Raw genomic sequence first — 17829 nt, 5'->3', positions numbered from 1 at the left:
AGAAGCAGGGGCGTTGCTAGGGTCGGAAGACATCCGGGGCACGAGCCCATGTGAAGCCACGCCCCCATCCCATGAAGCCACGCCCTCATCGCCACTGGGGGGGGGGAGTCTTCACAGTAGTTATCAGTGAATGGGGGACTGCTGAATGGGGTTAATAACTACAGTGAAGGGCCTAGCTGTCTGGGCAATCCCACAGATCCCTCCCTCCCTCCCCATATCAGTGCTATCCACAGATCCCCCTCCCCATAACAGTAACATCCATAGATCCTCCTCCCCAAAACAGTGCCATCCACAGACCCCCCTCCCCATAACTGTTCCATCCACAGACCCCCCTCCCCATAACTGTGCCATCCACAGATCCCCCTCCCCATAACTGTGCCATCCACAGATCCCCCTCCCCATAACTGTGCCATCCACAGATCCCCCTCCCCATAACTGTGCCATCCACAGATCCCCCTCCCCATAACTGTGCCATCCACAGATCCCCCTGCCCATAACTGTGCCATCCACATATCCCCCTCCCCATAACTGTGCCATCCACAGATCCCCCTCCCCATAACTGTGCCGTCCACAGATCCCCCTCCCCATAACTGTGCCGTCCACAGATCCCCCTGCCCATAACTGTGCCATCCACAGATCCCCCTGCCCATAACAGTACCATCCACAGATCCCCCTCCCCATAACTGTTCCATCCACAGATCCCCCTGCCCATAACTGTTCCATCCACAGATCCCCCTCCCCATAACAGTTCCATCCACAGATCCCCCTGCCCATAACTGTTCCATCCACAGATCCCCCTGCCCATAACTGTTCCATCCACAGATCCCCCTGCCCATAACTGTTCCATCCACAGATCCCCCTGCCCATAACTGTTCCATCCACAGATCCCCCTGCCCATAACTGTTCCATCCACAGATCCCCCTGCCCATAACTGTTCCATCCACAGATCCCCCTGTCCATAACCGTTCCATCCACAGATCCCCCTGTCCATAACCGTTCCATCCACAGATCCCCCTCCCCATAACCGTTCCATCCACAGATCCCCCTCCCCATAACCGTTCCATCCACAGATCCCCCTCCCCATAACCGTTCCATCCACAGATCCCCCTCCCATAACTGTTCCATCCACAGATCCCCCTGCCCATAACTGTTCCATCCACAGATCCCCCTCCCATAACAGTTCCATCCACAGATCCCCCTGCCCATAACTGTTCCATCCACAGATCCCCCTGCCCATAACTGTTCCATCCACAGATCCCCCTGCCCATAACTGTTCCATCCACAGATCCTCCTGCCCATAACTGTTCCATCCACAGATCCCCCTGCCCATAACTGTTCCATCCACAGATCCCCCTGCCCATAACTGTTCCATCCACAGATCCCCCTCCCCATAACTGTTCCATCCACAGATCCCCCTGTCCATAACCGTTCCATCCACAGATCCCCCTGTCCATAACCGTTCCATCCACAGATCCCCCTCCCATAACCGTTCCATCCACAGATCCCCCTCCCCATAACCGTTCCATCCACAGATCCCCCTGCCCATAACTGTTCCATCCACAGATCCCCCTCCCCATAACTGTTCCATCCACATATCCCCCTGTCCATAACTGTGCCATCCACAGATCCCCCTGCCCATAACTGTTCCATCCACATATCCCCCTGCCCATAACTGTTCCATCCACATATCCCCCTGCCCATAACTGTTCCATCCACAGATCCCCCTCCCCATAACTGTTCCATCCACAGATCCTCCTGCCCATAACTGTTCCATCCACAGATCCCCCTGCCCATAACTGTTCCATCCACAGATCCCCCTGCCCATAACTGTTCCATCCACAGATCCCCCTGCCCATAACTGTTCCATCCACAGATCCCCCTGCCCATAACTGTTCCATCCACAGATCCCCCTCCCCATAACCGTTCCATCCACAGATCCCCCTCCCCATAACCGTTCCATCCACAGATCCCCCTGTCCCATAACCGTTCCATCCACAGATCCCCCTCCCCATAACCGTTCCATCCACAGATCCCCCTCCCCATAACCGTTCCATCCACAGATCCCCCTCCCCATAACCGTTCCATCCACAGATCCCCCTCCCCATAACCGTTCCATCCACAGATCCCCCTCCCCATAACCGTTCCATCCACAGATCCCACTGCCCATAACTGTTCCATCCACAGATCCCCCTCCCCATAACTGTTCCATCCACATATCCCCCTGTCCATAACTGTGCCATCCACAGATCCCCCTGCCCATAACTGTTCCATCCACATATCCCCCTGCCCATAACTGTTCCATCCACAGATCCCCCTCCCCATAACTGTTCCATCCACAGATCCTCCTGCCCATAACTGTTCCATCCACAGATCCCCCTGCCCATAACTGTTCCATCCACAGATCCCCCTGCCCATAACTGTTCCATCCACAGATCCCCCTGCCCATAACTGTTCCATCCACAGATCCCCCTGTCCATAACTGTTCCATCCACAGATCCCCCTGTCCATAACTGTTCCATCCACAGATCCCCCTCCCCATAACTGTTCCATCCACAGATCCCCCTCCCCATAACTGTTCCATCCACAGATCCCCCTCCCCATAACTGTTCCATCCACAGATCCCCCTGTCCATAACTGTTCCATCCACAGATCCCCCTGTCCATAACTGTTCCATCCACAGATCCCCCTGCCCATAACTGTTCCATCCAAAGATCCCCCTGCCCATAACTGTTCCATCCACAGATCCCCCTGCCCATAACTGTTCCATCCACAGATCCCCCTCCCCATAACTGTTCCATCCACAGATCCCCCTCCCCATAACTGTTCCATCCACAGATCCCCCTGCCCATAACTGTTCCATCCACAGATCCCCCTGTCCATAACTGTTCCATCCACAGATCCCCCTGTCCATAACTGTTCCATCCACAGATCCCCCTGTCCATAACTGTTCCATCCACAGATCCCCCTCCCCATAACTGTTCCATCCACAGATCCCCCTGCCCATAACTGTTCCATCCACAGATCCCCCTGCCCATAACTGTTCCATCCACAGATCCCCCTGCCCATAACTGTTCCATCCACAGATCCCCCTGCCCATAACTGTTCCATCCACAGATCCCCCTGCCCATAACTGTTCCATCCACAGATCCTCCTGCCCATAACTGTTCCATCCACAGATCCCCCTGCCCATAACTGTTCCATCCACAGATCCCCCTGCCCATAACTGTTCCATCCACAGATCCCCCTCCCCATAACTGTTCCATCCACAGATCCCCCTGCCCATAACTGTTCCATCCACAGATCCCCCTGCCCATAACTGTTCCATCCACAGATCCCCCTCCCCATAACTGTTCCATCCACAGATCCCCCTGCCCATAACTGTTCCATCCACAGATCCCCCTGCCCATAACTGTTCCATCCACAGATCCCCCTGCCCATAACTGTTCCATCCACAGATCCCCCTCCCCATAACTGTTCCATCCACAGATCCCCCTCCCCATAACTGTTCCATCCACAGATCCCCCGCTGGATAAGGTACATAGGCTCAGCAGGGCACTGGGGCCAGGGTGAGGGAGAGGGCACAGTATTCTAACTAGTCGACCAGGCTCTGGCTGACACACTCTTGAAGTATGCCGCGCTGCCGCCCTCACCTTGCTACCATGTCCAGCAGGCGCTCAGCGTGATGTGAGTCTTCAACTCTGCCACCAGCCTGCACGCTCTGCCTCCGCCGGGTCCGCCCCTCCCCTATGCAGTCAGTGGCTGTGCGCTGCGCTGCTGAGTCCTGAATGAGTAAACCTCCGCCCGGCGCCAGTAGTCCGCCGGTAAGTGAGCGCGCCACGGTACTGGTCAGGAGGGGGGTGGGGGTTGAATTGGTTGTTTGCAGGATTCGCCACTGGCTGCCCAGGCTAGGGACCAATCAATTAAGAGCCCTGCCGGCTGCCGCCCTGCAATGCTACCAGGCAGGCAGCATAACATTCGGGGCACTAAACAAAACATCCGGGGCTCAAGCCCCGGATGTTTTGACCTAGTGACGCCACTGATAAGAAGCAAGAGAAAGTGAGCTGTTCATTCAACCCCGCTGGAGATTGCGACTGGAACCGGAAGATCCACTCCGATTCCTTCTGGAGGATCCTGCGGTCCCAGTCGCCCCTCCTAGGTGAGGGTCTGACCAATTCCAATGCGGAGAACCTAAGAAGTCTCGGGTCTCCGTGATGGACTTCCCACATATGATTCGCAAGTGGGGTGTCCTTTTTGTTCTTGATGTCATTAAGGTGTTCGAGTATGCGCCTCCGAAATTCTCTGAAGTTTTGCCCACATAATCCTTAGGGCATGCGCATTGGGCTAGGTAGACCACCCCCTCGCTGCGACAATTGATGAAATCACGGATATCAAATGTTTTCCCTGTGACCGAGCACACATTCAGTTTGGTATTATTAATGTTTTTACAGGCCAGGCAGGATCCACAGCGGAATGTACCCAGTGGTTTCCGGTCCAACCAGGTTCCTTTGGGAATAGCTCCTGAATAGTGGCTATGGACTAGCCTATCACGGAGGCATCTGCCCCTTCTAAAAGTTATACTGGAGCGGGGGGAAAGTCTATCTGATACATCCGGATCCATTAAAAGAATAGGCCAGTATTTGTTGATAATATCCCTCACCTCCTGACTCATGGTATCAAAAGTGGAAATTATCCTTATGACCTCATCTTTCCCTTTTGACTGTCTTGGTATCAGGAGAGTATTACATTCACAAAGAGACGCGTTCTGGAAGGCCGTCCTAAGGACATGTTGTGGGTAGCCCCTGGTAGAGAACCTCTTCTGTAGTTTTCTAGATTCACAGTGAAAACTCTCACGGTCAGAACAATTCCTCCTCATCCGCAAATATTGTCCGCGGGGTATGCCTTTCTTGAGACTCACTGGGTGATGACTATCCCAATGTAGCAGACTGTTAGTGGCAGTGGCCTTCCTGAAAGTGGAGGTGACAAGACCATCCCCGGTTTTGGTAACCCTGACATCCAAAAATGTTAGTGATTCAGGGTGAAACTCAGATGTAAAAGAGAGTCCCAACTCATTGATATTTAGGACCCTAATGAATGAATCAAATTCATCCGAACTTCCCTTCCAGATGATGAACACATCGTCAATATACCTGGTCCAGAAGACGATCTTGTCACCCCACCAGGTTTGTTTCTTTATTGTTGAGGAGAGAGTGTAAGAGACTAGAAAAATTAAATCAATGCCCCCCTCTCCCAAAGGCTACAGTGTAAATTCATATTTTTTAGTCCAGCTCCAGCCCCCAGACCCTTATGAATTAACTTCTATGAGGGAACTGGCCACCATGCTACACAATAAGTGATGTCGTGGATGCATGTGTGACCGTGGAGTGACAGTCTATGGCATGACACATCACATGTCTGCTGCATATTTTTACTAAGTATTTTTTGAAAATACTCAATGAAAATGTGCAGTGGGTAGGTACCAATTACGAGTCTTTTCAAAACATGTTTTTTCCATATGGTGTCAAACAACTAAATCGGTATTGCTCAAGGTAAAGGATTGGTTTAAGAATGATATGGCTGGTATATTTTTTTCAAACCCTGGTGTGTCTGCTAGATAAATTCTTATAATTTGAGAAAGCTGAACCCCCCCAGGAAAAAAAATTATCTACGGCCCTGGCCAGAGGAAATATCAACCACATGGTCAGCAGTGTGAGGCGGTCCTAAATAGAGCCTCATCACTGATAACAAACAGAACCTGAGGAGAGGTGAGATCCTGCCAAACAACAACATACAAAGAGGAAAACAGAGATGTCACGGGGCGCCAAAGGCGCACTCGGTCTCCCATCAGCTGCAGACCTGCTGCTTAGCTTCAGGAGCGAGGATCTGTGTTTGGCCTCGTTCCCAGGGCGGCTTTGCTAGCTGGGAGGCTCACTGCTCCTAGGTCTGCCTTGAGCGCCGAGCTGATCACTCGGTCCTCGACTTGTCTGTCTGTTGGTCATGTGATGCTGGCCACATCACATGACCCTTAGACCCCACTATAAATACAGGCAGTCTGCTGGCCACTGGTTGCCTGTTAATTCTAGGTTCCTGGCTATTTGTTGGACTACTGATTACTCACCTGATCCTGTTCCCTGTTGATCCTTTGCCTGCTCCTCCTGTACTGCGCATCCCTCCTGGTATTGTGACCTTGGCTCCCACCTGACTACTCTTTGCGGACTCCTCTGGTACTTCTCTACTCTCCTGGTATTTGACCCGGCTTCTCCTGACCATTCTTTGCTTAACCCTTTGTACTGCGTAGCTCTCTTGGTTCTGACTCGGTCCGTTCACATTCCATTATTTGTCTTGTCTGTCTTCCCAGCACGTACCCTAAGTTAGGGACTGCCGTCTAGTTGTCCCCTGTCATTAGGACTTGCGAGGCAAGTAGGCAGGGCCAGGGGTGAGGGTGGAGCGCAGTGGTCACTATCCTTCCCCCTGTGTGTAGTGTACGTGACCGTCACAGGAGAGACCTGTCAGATAGCCTCACGTGCAGCAAGTCTATTCGATCTTCTCACCTCTGTCACAGGAGGGACCGTGACACACTGAGTCTGTCATATGGGCGGACGGCATTATAATGACTTATAATGCTGTGTGTTTCTGCCTGACCTTGCTGTAATGATTGTACTAACTACATTATGTAAATACAAATCATTGCAGTGGAGGTCGGGCAGAGGCGCACAGCGTCTCGTCTACATTTTGCTTTTTTCTTCCATGCGGAATTGACCGGCATTTCAATTGTTTGTGTGATTCGATGTAAAACTGCATCAAATTTGCACCTGTATGCAGAAACACACAGTAACACATGGAAATCTGTGCAGATTTTCTGTTAGTAAACCTGCACTGATCGGGTACAATGAGTAACCTATATGGTATGACAGAGTAATATGAGACATACCAGACTTCTATTACAGTATTTATAGCTGCAGAGTTTAGCTCCACTGCAAGTTCCAGGAGCCACATATATACATCAACCATTGACATTATAATTAGGGATGAGCGAATCGACTTCGGATGAAACATCCAAAGTCGATTTGCATAAAACCTTGTTAGAATACTGTACGGAGTGAGCGCTCCGTAGGTATTAGAATGTATTGGCTCTATGAGCCGAAATTATTACTTTGCGAAGTCTCACGAGACTTTGCGTAATAACTTCAAAAATTGATTTCTACTGTAAAAAAAACATTTCACAAACTCGGGTTCGGTTCCAAGTGGTACCTTGGAACCGAACCCGAGTTCGGTAAAAGTTTTTTTACAGTGGAAATTCATTTCTGAAGCTATGCAATTGGCATCTTCTATGTCCATGTGTATCGACGGGTTTCTGTTGTCTATTATCTTTTTATATTCTCCGCAGGTGTGGTGGAGGGATATGGCTTAATGTTGGCAGCCAGTACGTGGGGGTTGATTTGACAGTCCCTGATATCATGCGCATAGTGTTGTTCAGTTGGGTGTCTATTTTTTGTATATGAGGGCTGTTAAGCCATACTGGGCGCAGTATTCAGCAGCAGAGAATACAAGACCCAGTGACGAGGAGCGCAGAGTGGAGGCTGATGCTCCCCAGGTTGTTCCACACAGCTTCTGGATGATATTGTTTCTTGTTTTTAGCTTCTCCGCAGTTTTTTTAGGTGTTCCTTGTAAGACACTGTTCTATTTAGGGTTACGCCTACGTATTTGGGTGTTTGGTTGTGCTTTAGAGAGGTGTTTTCTTTTTGTATATCAAGTTCTCTATTAGCTAATTTATTATGAAGATGGAAACAGGTTACTTCCGTTTTAGTGGCATTTGGTTGGAGTCTCCATTTTTTTTAAATATTCTCCCAGCTCTTTTAGGTTGGCTGTTAGGATTTCTTCTGTCGTTTCCATTGATGTGTTTCTTGTTGCCAGTACCCAGTCGTCGGCGTATCCAAACTTCCTCGATCTAGTTGGGGTATATCCGCGATGTACAGGCTAAAGAGTAGTGGTGCAAGCACTGACCCTTGTGGTAGTCTGTTCTTTAGCTTCATTTTGTTGCTGGTGTTTGTTCCCATGATTATTTGAAATGTGCGATCACTGAGCATGTTATTTATTAGGCGGGATATTGATTTGCAGGGGATTACACAGAGGAATTTAAGTATCATCCCCTCTCTCCATACTGTATCATAGGATGCGGACAGGTCTATAAATGCAGCAGAGGTTTTCAGTTTTCTTTGGAATCCCGCCTCGATATACGTAGTGAGTGATAGCACTTGGTCTGCAAAGCTTCTTTTGGGTCGAAATCCGGCTTGTTCGATGGGTATTGCGTTGAGTATTTCCGGACTGATTTGATTATAGATAAGTCTTTCTAGTAACTTGTACATAGCAGATAGCAGGGAGATCGGCCTGTAGCTTTTAGGATTATCTGCTGGTTTGCCAGGTTTTAATATGGCTATTATCTTTGTTTGAATTCCTGAGGAATATTTGCTGTTTGCATTAAGTCTGTAAAGAGATCTGCCATCCATTTTCTTGTGTACTTGCCACTATTTATAAGAAACTCTGGGTGGATGTTGTCAAATCCTGGGGCCTTTTCCGATGTCTCGTCTTTAAGAGCCTGGGAGATGTCTTCACTTGTAAACGGAAGTGCGTGTGCAGTTTCTGTGGCTTCCGCATTTATCGATTTCAGGTCGCGCTTTGTTTTTATTGTATGAGCCTTGTCTATTGGTGCTTTGGAGGTCGCGACTATGTGTAAGGCCACTGAGTTTGGTCTTTTCTATTTGTATGCACGTTCCACTTCCTAGTTTTCTAAGCAGCGACCATGCTTTTCTGCTTGATGTCTGGAAATTTAGCGATCCTACGGTTGCAGTCCATTTTTTCTGTCTCGTGTTATTGAGGCTGTGTAGAAGCTCGTCTGCTATATCATGGTTTTCAGTTTTGAGGTAGTTTTGAAACAATTGTTCACTTTCTGGGTATGCACTTTCTTACAGGGCACTTGACAGCGCACAACAAATCTGTTGTAATTCCCGCTTTTAGGGGGTATCCATCCTAGGCATTTGTTCAGTTCTGTATCAAATTTATGCCATTTAGCATTTTTGGGAAAATTCCATTTTGGTCGAGGGATACAGCTGATTAAGGGGATTTGGATTCCCACCTCAATTATGACTGTGTTGGCTGTTTGGAAAATTGGGGAGAACCTTTTTGGAAATTGCCAGGTGTTCTCCTCTTTGGTCAGACAAGGCAAAGCACAGATCGGGGTTGTACTCTTTCTTCCAGTCTGCTGATTTAAATGTATTTCGGTCTGAGGGTGAGTTGTTCGTCTTTTGGCCATTTTACGAGCGCTTCTTCATTTGCATCATAGTCTCTGTACTTCCATTGTTCGTGATGGCTGTTAAAATCTCCCACATATATGGCAGGGTTGGGATGAGTTTGGATAACCTGGGGTGGCCAGGATGTTACTGGTGGTTTGTAGATATCCGTTACTGTGATATTTCCTATCTTTGTAACCACACTATGGATATCGTCATTTGTAGTAGGTAGTTGTATTGGTATAGAGTTGGCTGTATTTGAGGGGTTTGGATTTTTTTTTCACCATATTTTTGATGTGTAACCTTTTTATAATTACCTAATATATTTAGTGTATGACTTGAGTCCCGACTATATACACTTTTCATTGACTGGCTTAGTAAGCTGTGTGGGTACTGGGAACATTAGTCGGAGGATTCGGCATAACCCATAACCATAGTCTGGGGGCGGTGAGCCGCTGTATATAACAATATTAAGTAGTTACTTTAAATATGTGTTTATTATTAAGTAAATGCATTTGGTTGTTTTTTTTCACTATTTATTTAAAGAATGGCTCTGCATAATTTGCAATGCAGATTGTGTATTTTGTTAGATTGTGGGGTGCGGTATGTGTAGGGTACATTCACATGAAGCAGATTTCTTGCAGATGAACTATCAGCATTCTTGACATTTCTGTTTTAGATTCAAATTGTGTCCTGACCCTCCTGGATCATTTTTTTAAGACTCTGTCATGTGATTCCCCTATTATCCCTACTAGAAGTTTATGGGTGTTACTCTGGGGTTGTATTCCTGCACAGTCTGACACTGGCAGCACTGATCGGACCATGTCAGACCGTGCTGGGCACATCTCAGCTGGAAACTCAGTTGTACATTTATTCATAAACATCTTAGTAGGAATAATAGAGGAAAGTCATATCATGGAGTCATAAGAATAGATGCTCCATACATTTTACTGAGTGGGGAATGCAAGTAGTAATTAAAACAGACGAGTCAGGAAAGGTGACGGGTCCTCTCTAAAGCCCCAGATTGGCGAGGCTGGGACACTAGGCACCCCTGCCTGAAGGAGCTGCGAAGCTCATGCAAGCATTGCAGCCTGCTCAATGTGGACAGGCGGTCCATGTACCTGGTGGCGAGGAATACTGCAGCTTCGTCCTATTCTAGTGTAGCTGCAGTACCCTGCACCACTGCTGCTAAGTAGGCGGCATGTAGGCAATGTCCCCAGGAAGCAATGAAGAGGCCACAATGCTCTCTGACAGTGGACCCCTACCAATCTGATATGATCTATCCTGAGGATAGGCCATCAGTATCCTGAACCTGAAATGCCCCTTTTATCGTTACAAAACAAGCCTACAATTAAAGAGGTTCTCTGGGCTTTTAATATTTTTTACCTATCCTCAGGATAGGTCATCGATATCATATTGCCAGGGGTCCGACAGCCAGAACCCCCGCCAATCAGCTGTATAAGGAGACAGCGCGCAGTGTGCACCTGCCATCTACCTTCTCTCTTCCTGCTCGCTGAACAGTAAGAGAAAAGAGATGGCATGTGCGCACTGCGCGCGCAATCTCCTTATACAGCTGTTCAGCAGGGGTCCCGGGTGTTGGACCCCCACCAATCTGATATTGATGATAGGTCAAAAATATTAAAAGCCCTGAACACCCCTTTAACATTGGACCTCATGCTCACATTTTGCATCCACATCCGATCACATGAACACATGCCTTTCCATGGATGACTGCGTGCCTATACTGCAAATGATAGAACATGCCCTATTCTTAAAATAGTCTTTTCTAGTGATGGCGGTATGAAAAATGCAGATTGCACAAGGAAGGTGTCTGTATTTTGTGGATCCGTGGTTTGCAGACCACAATACGGACATGGTTGTGTACATGAAGCCTTACTTTGATCACAATGCAGACTCAGTCAATGGTTCACATGACATACACAGCCAGCGCTGTAGTAACCTGTTAAACCAGTCCTGGCTACTGGGACATAAATAGTGAGTGTGCAGTAGGAGGACTTTTATCCTCTCCTAAGTCTTTACATGGAGTAGGCTGGGCTCAGGGGTAGATCGGCCATAGACCCTACAGGGAAATTTCACGGTGGGCTGATGCCTAGGGGGCCGCCTGGGCCCTCCTCATGGCCAGTGGAAGTTTTTGGGGATGTATTTTGGGCTGCTGGTGGCAGTATTTTGTAATGGACTGTGGTATTTGGCTCTGTTGGGGTGGTATAATGTGCCACAATATGGTATTGCTGGTCCTGCCTTCTATCAATTTGGACCCAACTACAAAATGGGGCTACTTTTGTTTTTGGTTTTTTCAGGGCCACTTTAAGTTCCCAGTCCGCCCCTGGCTGGGCTTGTACTGAAGTCTGTGCATCTGTAGGAGGAACAAACGGAAGATAGGCCCACATTTACCAATGCTGTCTACCGTTTAGACAGAGTAAACTTAGATCAGGCAGTTATAATTGGTGCACGCTGCGTGATACATTGGGTACTTCTGCCTAGAAGACACTTTCCTCTTTTTTAAGCCAAAAGGTGCATGGCAATAACTAGCGCACTCAGATTAGCAAAGATGTGCCGTCGTCATGAATAAGGCCTCCTGCACACGACCATATCCATGATGACACCAGTGACAAGATGGTCAGTGGCTCATCTGTGAAGGATCCATGTTCGGTCCGTGTGTCCATTTTTTGCCCTCTATGTTCCATAGACACTGCTTAGCCTAAAATTTCCTGGCAACAATCCATGAAATATTGATGAAATGCGGATGCCATCCATGTTGTGTTGTGTTTTTTCATGGACCCATAGACTATAAATGGCGTAATCAATCTGTAAACATGGACAAAAATAGGGCATGCTTCTGTGGTTTAATCCCGGACCATCGTAAGTCACAGATGTGTGAATACACACATTAAAATCAATGAGGGACATTTATCAATAATGGCGTAATTTGCGCCAAAAAATGACAACATTACAAATCAAAAGTGGTGATTTGTTTCACCTCATATATGAAAAGGCGCACGCCACTTTTATAATGCGACTTTTTAAAATATAAACTTGATTATTTGCCTATTTCTCTTGATTTACGACATTTTAACGCTAAAAGCACAAAAATGCGATTTTTTTAAAACAGAAATGCGCCATTTAAGCCACCCCTGCCAGACCACATCTTTTGAAACATATTTGTGATTTTTGAAGCATATTTGCGACATTTCCACTAGTAAATTGCGACTTTTGTCTCAGACTCTGGACGTTTTTGGTAATGTTTTGTTTTTAGTGAATGTCAATGTACGGACAAATCCCTGCCATTTGGCTCATTTGTATTAGAAAATAAATGCATCCAGTTTTATTACTTACCTATCACTTGTTCCCACGACAAGTTTTTTTTTTTTTTTTATAAATGCGACTTTTTGACACAAAACACCACCACATAAGCTGGCATAATTGTCCGCAACAATTTGAGCCATCTCTGCCGATAAGACGATGATAAAAGAGGCGTAATATGCGCCAATTTGATACCCGCACCCAACTAATTTCTGGTGTGATGTATTCTTTATGGTGAAAATTCTGGAGAAAATAGTTGATATATTTGGCGCAAATCAAAATGCCATTCTTTTTCGGTCACTTTACGCCATAATTCTGGTGCAGCCTGCTTAGTAAATGTCCCCAGTGGGTACATGTGCTGTCCATGGAGAACACAGATAGCACACGTCCACTATTCATCCGAATAAGGCCTAAAACTGATATCTACTACTAAGTAGACTGCAAGAATTTTTAAGTAAGAACATTCTTATTTTCTACAATAAAAACTGCAATGATTTTAGCCTTGAGGATACATATAATGTAGTGCATAATGTATATTACATGTGATAGTGAAAAGCCTGTTCAGTGTCTCCTGGAGAAGTGCTTAGTGCTGACACTGCTCCGTGATCTTCAAATGTCCCTTTGTCCGGAATCACAAAGGAGTATTTCCATTCTAAACTGGGAGAACAGCTCTCCAGGCCGGGCCCATGCGAACACAGCCTGTGCTGCTCCATCGTACGGAGCCTCCTTGTGCAGCCATTCAGGCTTGTGCCATAGGTATGACATATTCTGCCCTAGGATCAGTGGCGGTTTAGTGTGTCTGGCAATATGTACAGTATATGAACTCATGCACACGAACGTCTGCCGTCCGTGCCGTGGATTGGGGATCGCAAATTGCGGTCAAATAAACGTTTGCGGGCCGCAATATGGGCATGGCCGGGATGAGCAATGCTTCCATGTACTCTTTAGTGTATATCCACACAGCCACCTTGTAGGTAGATGGGCCTGATGTAATCTTGATCTAACATCTGTACAAAGAGCATTACATGTTCATATATACTAAGTATAGCAGTAAAACAAATCGGAATAAGGCCAGGTTCACATCACCATTTTTTTTCTTTTCTTCTGATCTGTCAGAAGAACAGAAAAAGAAAGAAAAAATGGATCCTGTATTTTAAGCATCCATTATGCTCAGTTCTGCACATTTTGCATCAGTTTTAGCCATTTCCATCTGAGATCCGTTACTTGCTTTGTGTAGGACTTTTTTTTGCCATCTAAAATAACGGATCTCAGATGGAAATGGCTTTAACGGATGCAAAATGTGCATAAATGAGGATAATGGATGAATAAAATACAGGATCCGTTTTTTTTGTTATCTGATGGATCAGAAGAACAGAAAACTAAATGGTGATGTGAACCCGGCCTAATCCACGTTTCCAGTGTTTGCATGTGTCTTTGCATTTGGAGCAGGCTTTTACTGTATGCTTGCTTTTGCATGTCGGCTATGGTAGTGTGCACCTGTACTCATATTGTTTGGAGGTCGTGGTGTAATTTTACCTCTTGCATTGTACACACTCAGCTTAGACTGTGCACTCACACCCATTTGCCCAATGCTTTTAAGTAGAGCAGGGGCCAGCACCCTCCAGCTGTGTTGAAACTACAACTCCCAGCATGCTCTATTCACTTCTATGGGAGTCCTCAGAGCAACTAAGAAAGTGTGCATGCTGGGAATTGTAGTTTCACTACAGCTGTAACAATGGAGGTTGCTGACTCCTGAAATAGAGTATACTATAGCTGGACCCTTTACTGGCCTGAATGTTTTAGGCTTTATGCCCAGGACAGGCAATTCTGATAATGTTAGGTCCCCATCCGTAGAAGCCACCTAACCGTTGGTAGATAAGCATGACACAATTTTGATCAAAAACTTGCAAAAAGAGCTTCACATGTTCATATATAGTGATGCAATGCAGAGTAATCCATGTGTCTGCGCTTGGAGCAGGCTGCTGCTACACATAATGTCTGTTTGCTAACAAATCAAACCTTCCCATTTTGGGCACAACAGAGACAAAATAACATCAGAAATATATGGAATGACAACCAACGGAGGCCAAAATCAGTGGTGAAGCCTCCACAGAGATGAGGTACAATGGAAAGGTCTGCACGTGTTCTGTCTTTTTCACCAGCACCTGGTTTTGGCTCACAATCACTGATGGAAATAACTGACCAAATATCTTAAGTGTGAACCTGGCCTCACTGAGGCTACTTTCACACTAGCGGCAGCCTTCTCCGGTGTAGTTTTATTTTGTCCGTTCCTCGGCATGTTTGCCGTGCTGCCGCAGGAACTACGGCCCGCCCCATTATAGTGAATGGGGTCCAGAGCGGACCTCCGGCAGCACGCGTGCTCTAGTGGCAGCACGGATCTGGCAGGCTGTTCACCCGCCTGACGGAGAAGGCTGCTGCTAGCGTGAAACTAGCCTGAGACAGGAGTTTTCCATAAACTTGAGTCAAATAAATCTCACCAGCCAGTTTCAACAAACAGAGCTTTTTTCAGATCTCCTTTGGAAAATGAAAGGTGAAATGTGATTGGTTGCTATCGGCAACTAAGCCATTTTCCCTTTGCAACAGTTTTGATAAATCTGCCCCTGTATTTTTAGCTCCCAGGACGCATGTGGACTGCTATGAGGAGAGGCAATTCTAATGCTGTTAAAGGGCTTCTGTCACCCCACTAAACTTTTTTTTTTTTTGTGTACTTATAATCCCTATCCTGCGATATTGCCATACATTATGTTATTAATAATTTTCGTTCAATAGATATGGCAAAAAAACATACTTTTATGATATGCTAATTACCTGTCTACCAGCAAGTAGGGCGTCTACTTGCTGGTAGCAGCCGCAGAAAACCGTCCCCTCCTCCTGTTGATTGACAGGGCCAGCTGCGATCTCCTCCTCCGGCCGGCCCTGTCAGAATTTCAAAAATCGCGCGCCTGTCTTGATTCGGCGCAGGCGCTCTGAGATAAGGAGGCTCGCCTCCTCAGCACTCCCTCAGTGTGCCTGCGCCGATGACGTCACCGAAAGAGACGGCGTTTTGCTGTCCGCTTGACGAAACTGAGCCATCCGTCCTAGCACACAATGTAAGTCAATGGGGACAGATCTGTTTTCTCTGACACAATCTGGCACAATAGAAAACAGATCCGTCCCCCATTGATTTTCAGTGGAGTACATGACGGATCCATCTTGGCTATGTTACAGATAATACAAACGGATCCGTTCATGACGGATGCATGTGGTTGTATTATTGTAACTAATGGTTTTTTTCAATTCCACGACGGATTCGCCCAAAACGCAAGTGTAAAACTAGCCTTAAACAACCTGTTTTTAGCTACTTTTTCTGCTACTGATGCTTGTGATTTAACTGATGTGGATTTTAGCTGTGTGAACACACCCTTAATTCACAGAAATTGTGCTCCAATGTACAATGCATGTTAATGGGATTTTTTAAAATCTAACTCACACATTGCAGAAAAATCGGAAAGAATTTTAAGATGAGCTGCAGATTTTGGATTCACAGATCCCGTGAACATTTACTATAACTTGGACTGACAATAAAGGATGTTTCATTAGGATTACCTTTGGCGTGACGGATTTACCCTTTACTGAAGGAAGAGGAACAATTATAGTTTATTATTTGGGTGGGGATGTGCTTTGGGCTAAGACTTAACTACCAATTCTATAGAGTAATCCTAACAGGAAAAGTCTCTTGAAAGGGACGGTATTTTTCAAACAAGGTGAGGTCTCCATAGGTTGGACTTGTTTTTCCAGACCATCCCTTTAGATGTTTAATCAGACTGATGGTGGGAAATTTGGAAGCCAAGTCAACCCCTTGAACTCTTTGTCATGTTGATCAATTTTGTCAGTGTGGCAGGCTGTCCCCCACCGAAATAGACCACTGCCATTAGGCATTACTATTGCCTTAAAGGGTGTACTTGGTCAGCAACAACGCTTGTACGTGTCAAAGTAACATCCAAACTGTCAAATTTACTGCCAACCAAGCAAATGCTTGTGGCCCAGAGATTAGGGGTAATTCTTCACCCGAAGTCGCTTTGTTCTAAATTTCTGAATAATACTGTACGGAGATCTCCGTACAATATTAGAATGTATGAGCCGAAGTAAGTTATTTGTGAAGTCGCGCGTCACTACGTTAAATAACTTCGGTAGTTGCTTTTTAAAGTGGAAAAACACTTTAAAACTTGAAACCGAATTTGGTTTTGAGTCCAAGGTAACAGTTGGAACCGAAGCCAATTTCGGTTTCAAGTTTTATAGTGGTTTTCCACTTTAAAAATCAACTACCGAAGTTATTCAAAGAAGTCACGCGCGACTTCGCAAATAACTTACTTCAGCTCATCGGAGCCCATACATTCATAACATAGTGACCATGAAGCATCCGAAGCTCACGTCACTAAGCACTAATTAGGGGGCCTCTGCAGGCCACAAGCGGTTGGCATAAAAACACTGACTGAAGGGGCGGACATAATACGGCCACACAGGGGTCACGGGGGGAGTCCTTCCTAGCTGTAGGGCACCAGCAGGTTGCACTGCTAAGCTGAGAGTGGTGCTTAGTGGGCTGTTAGGGGTGGAGCTTAGTAGTGCAATGGGGGCCCCTGAGACATAACTTTGCTTGGAGCCCCAGAAATGCCAAATCTGTCCTTGGATGAATGCCAGGACACAAGGTTTTCCAGCAGGACATTGCGAATATTACATTGCCTCCACCAGCTTCCTTTCTTCCCAGTGCCATCCCTTCTCCACGTAAGTAATGCATACTCACCCAGCCATCCACATGATATAAAACAAAACATGATTCATCAGACCAAGGCACTTTCTTTCATTGCGCCAGTTCTGAAGCTGATGTGCCCACTGTAGGCACATTTGTTGGAGTCAGCATGGGCACGCTGACCAGTTTGCAGCTACGCAGCCCCATACACCGAAGGCTGTGATGTACTTTGTCTTCTGAAATCTTTCCATCATAACCAGAATCATTTTCTCAGCAATTGTGGGACCAGAACAGATGGACTAACCTTCGCTCCCCACGTGCACGGGCGTAGCTAAAGGCTCATGGGCCCTGGTGCAAGAGATCAGCTTGGGCCCCCGTTCCCTCAGTGCTTTGTGGCCAGGGGCAGGAAAGCACATAGCCTTAGGCAAAAATTGAAACACCCCCCATGCCAAATTCTTGACCTAACCCCTTCTGTAA

This window comes from Bufo gargarizans, chromosome 1 (assembly GCF_014858855.1).
Source record: "Bufo gargarizans isolate SCDJY-AF-19 chromosome 1, ASM1485885v1, whole genome shotgun sequence".
NCBI lineage: Eukaryota > Metazoa > Chordata > Amphibia > Anura > Bufonidae > Bufo > Bufo gargarizans.
Note: the sequence above shows the minus strand (reverse complement) of the source record.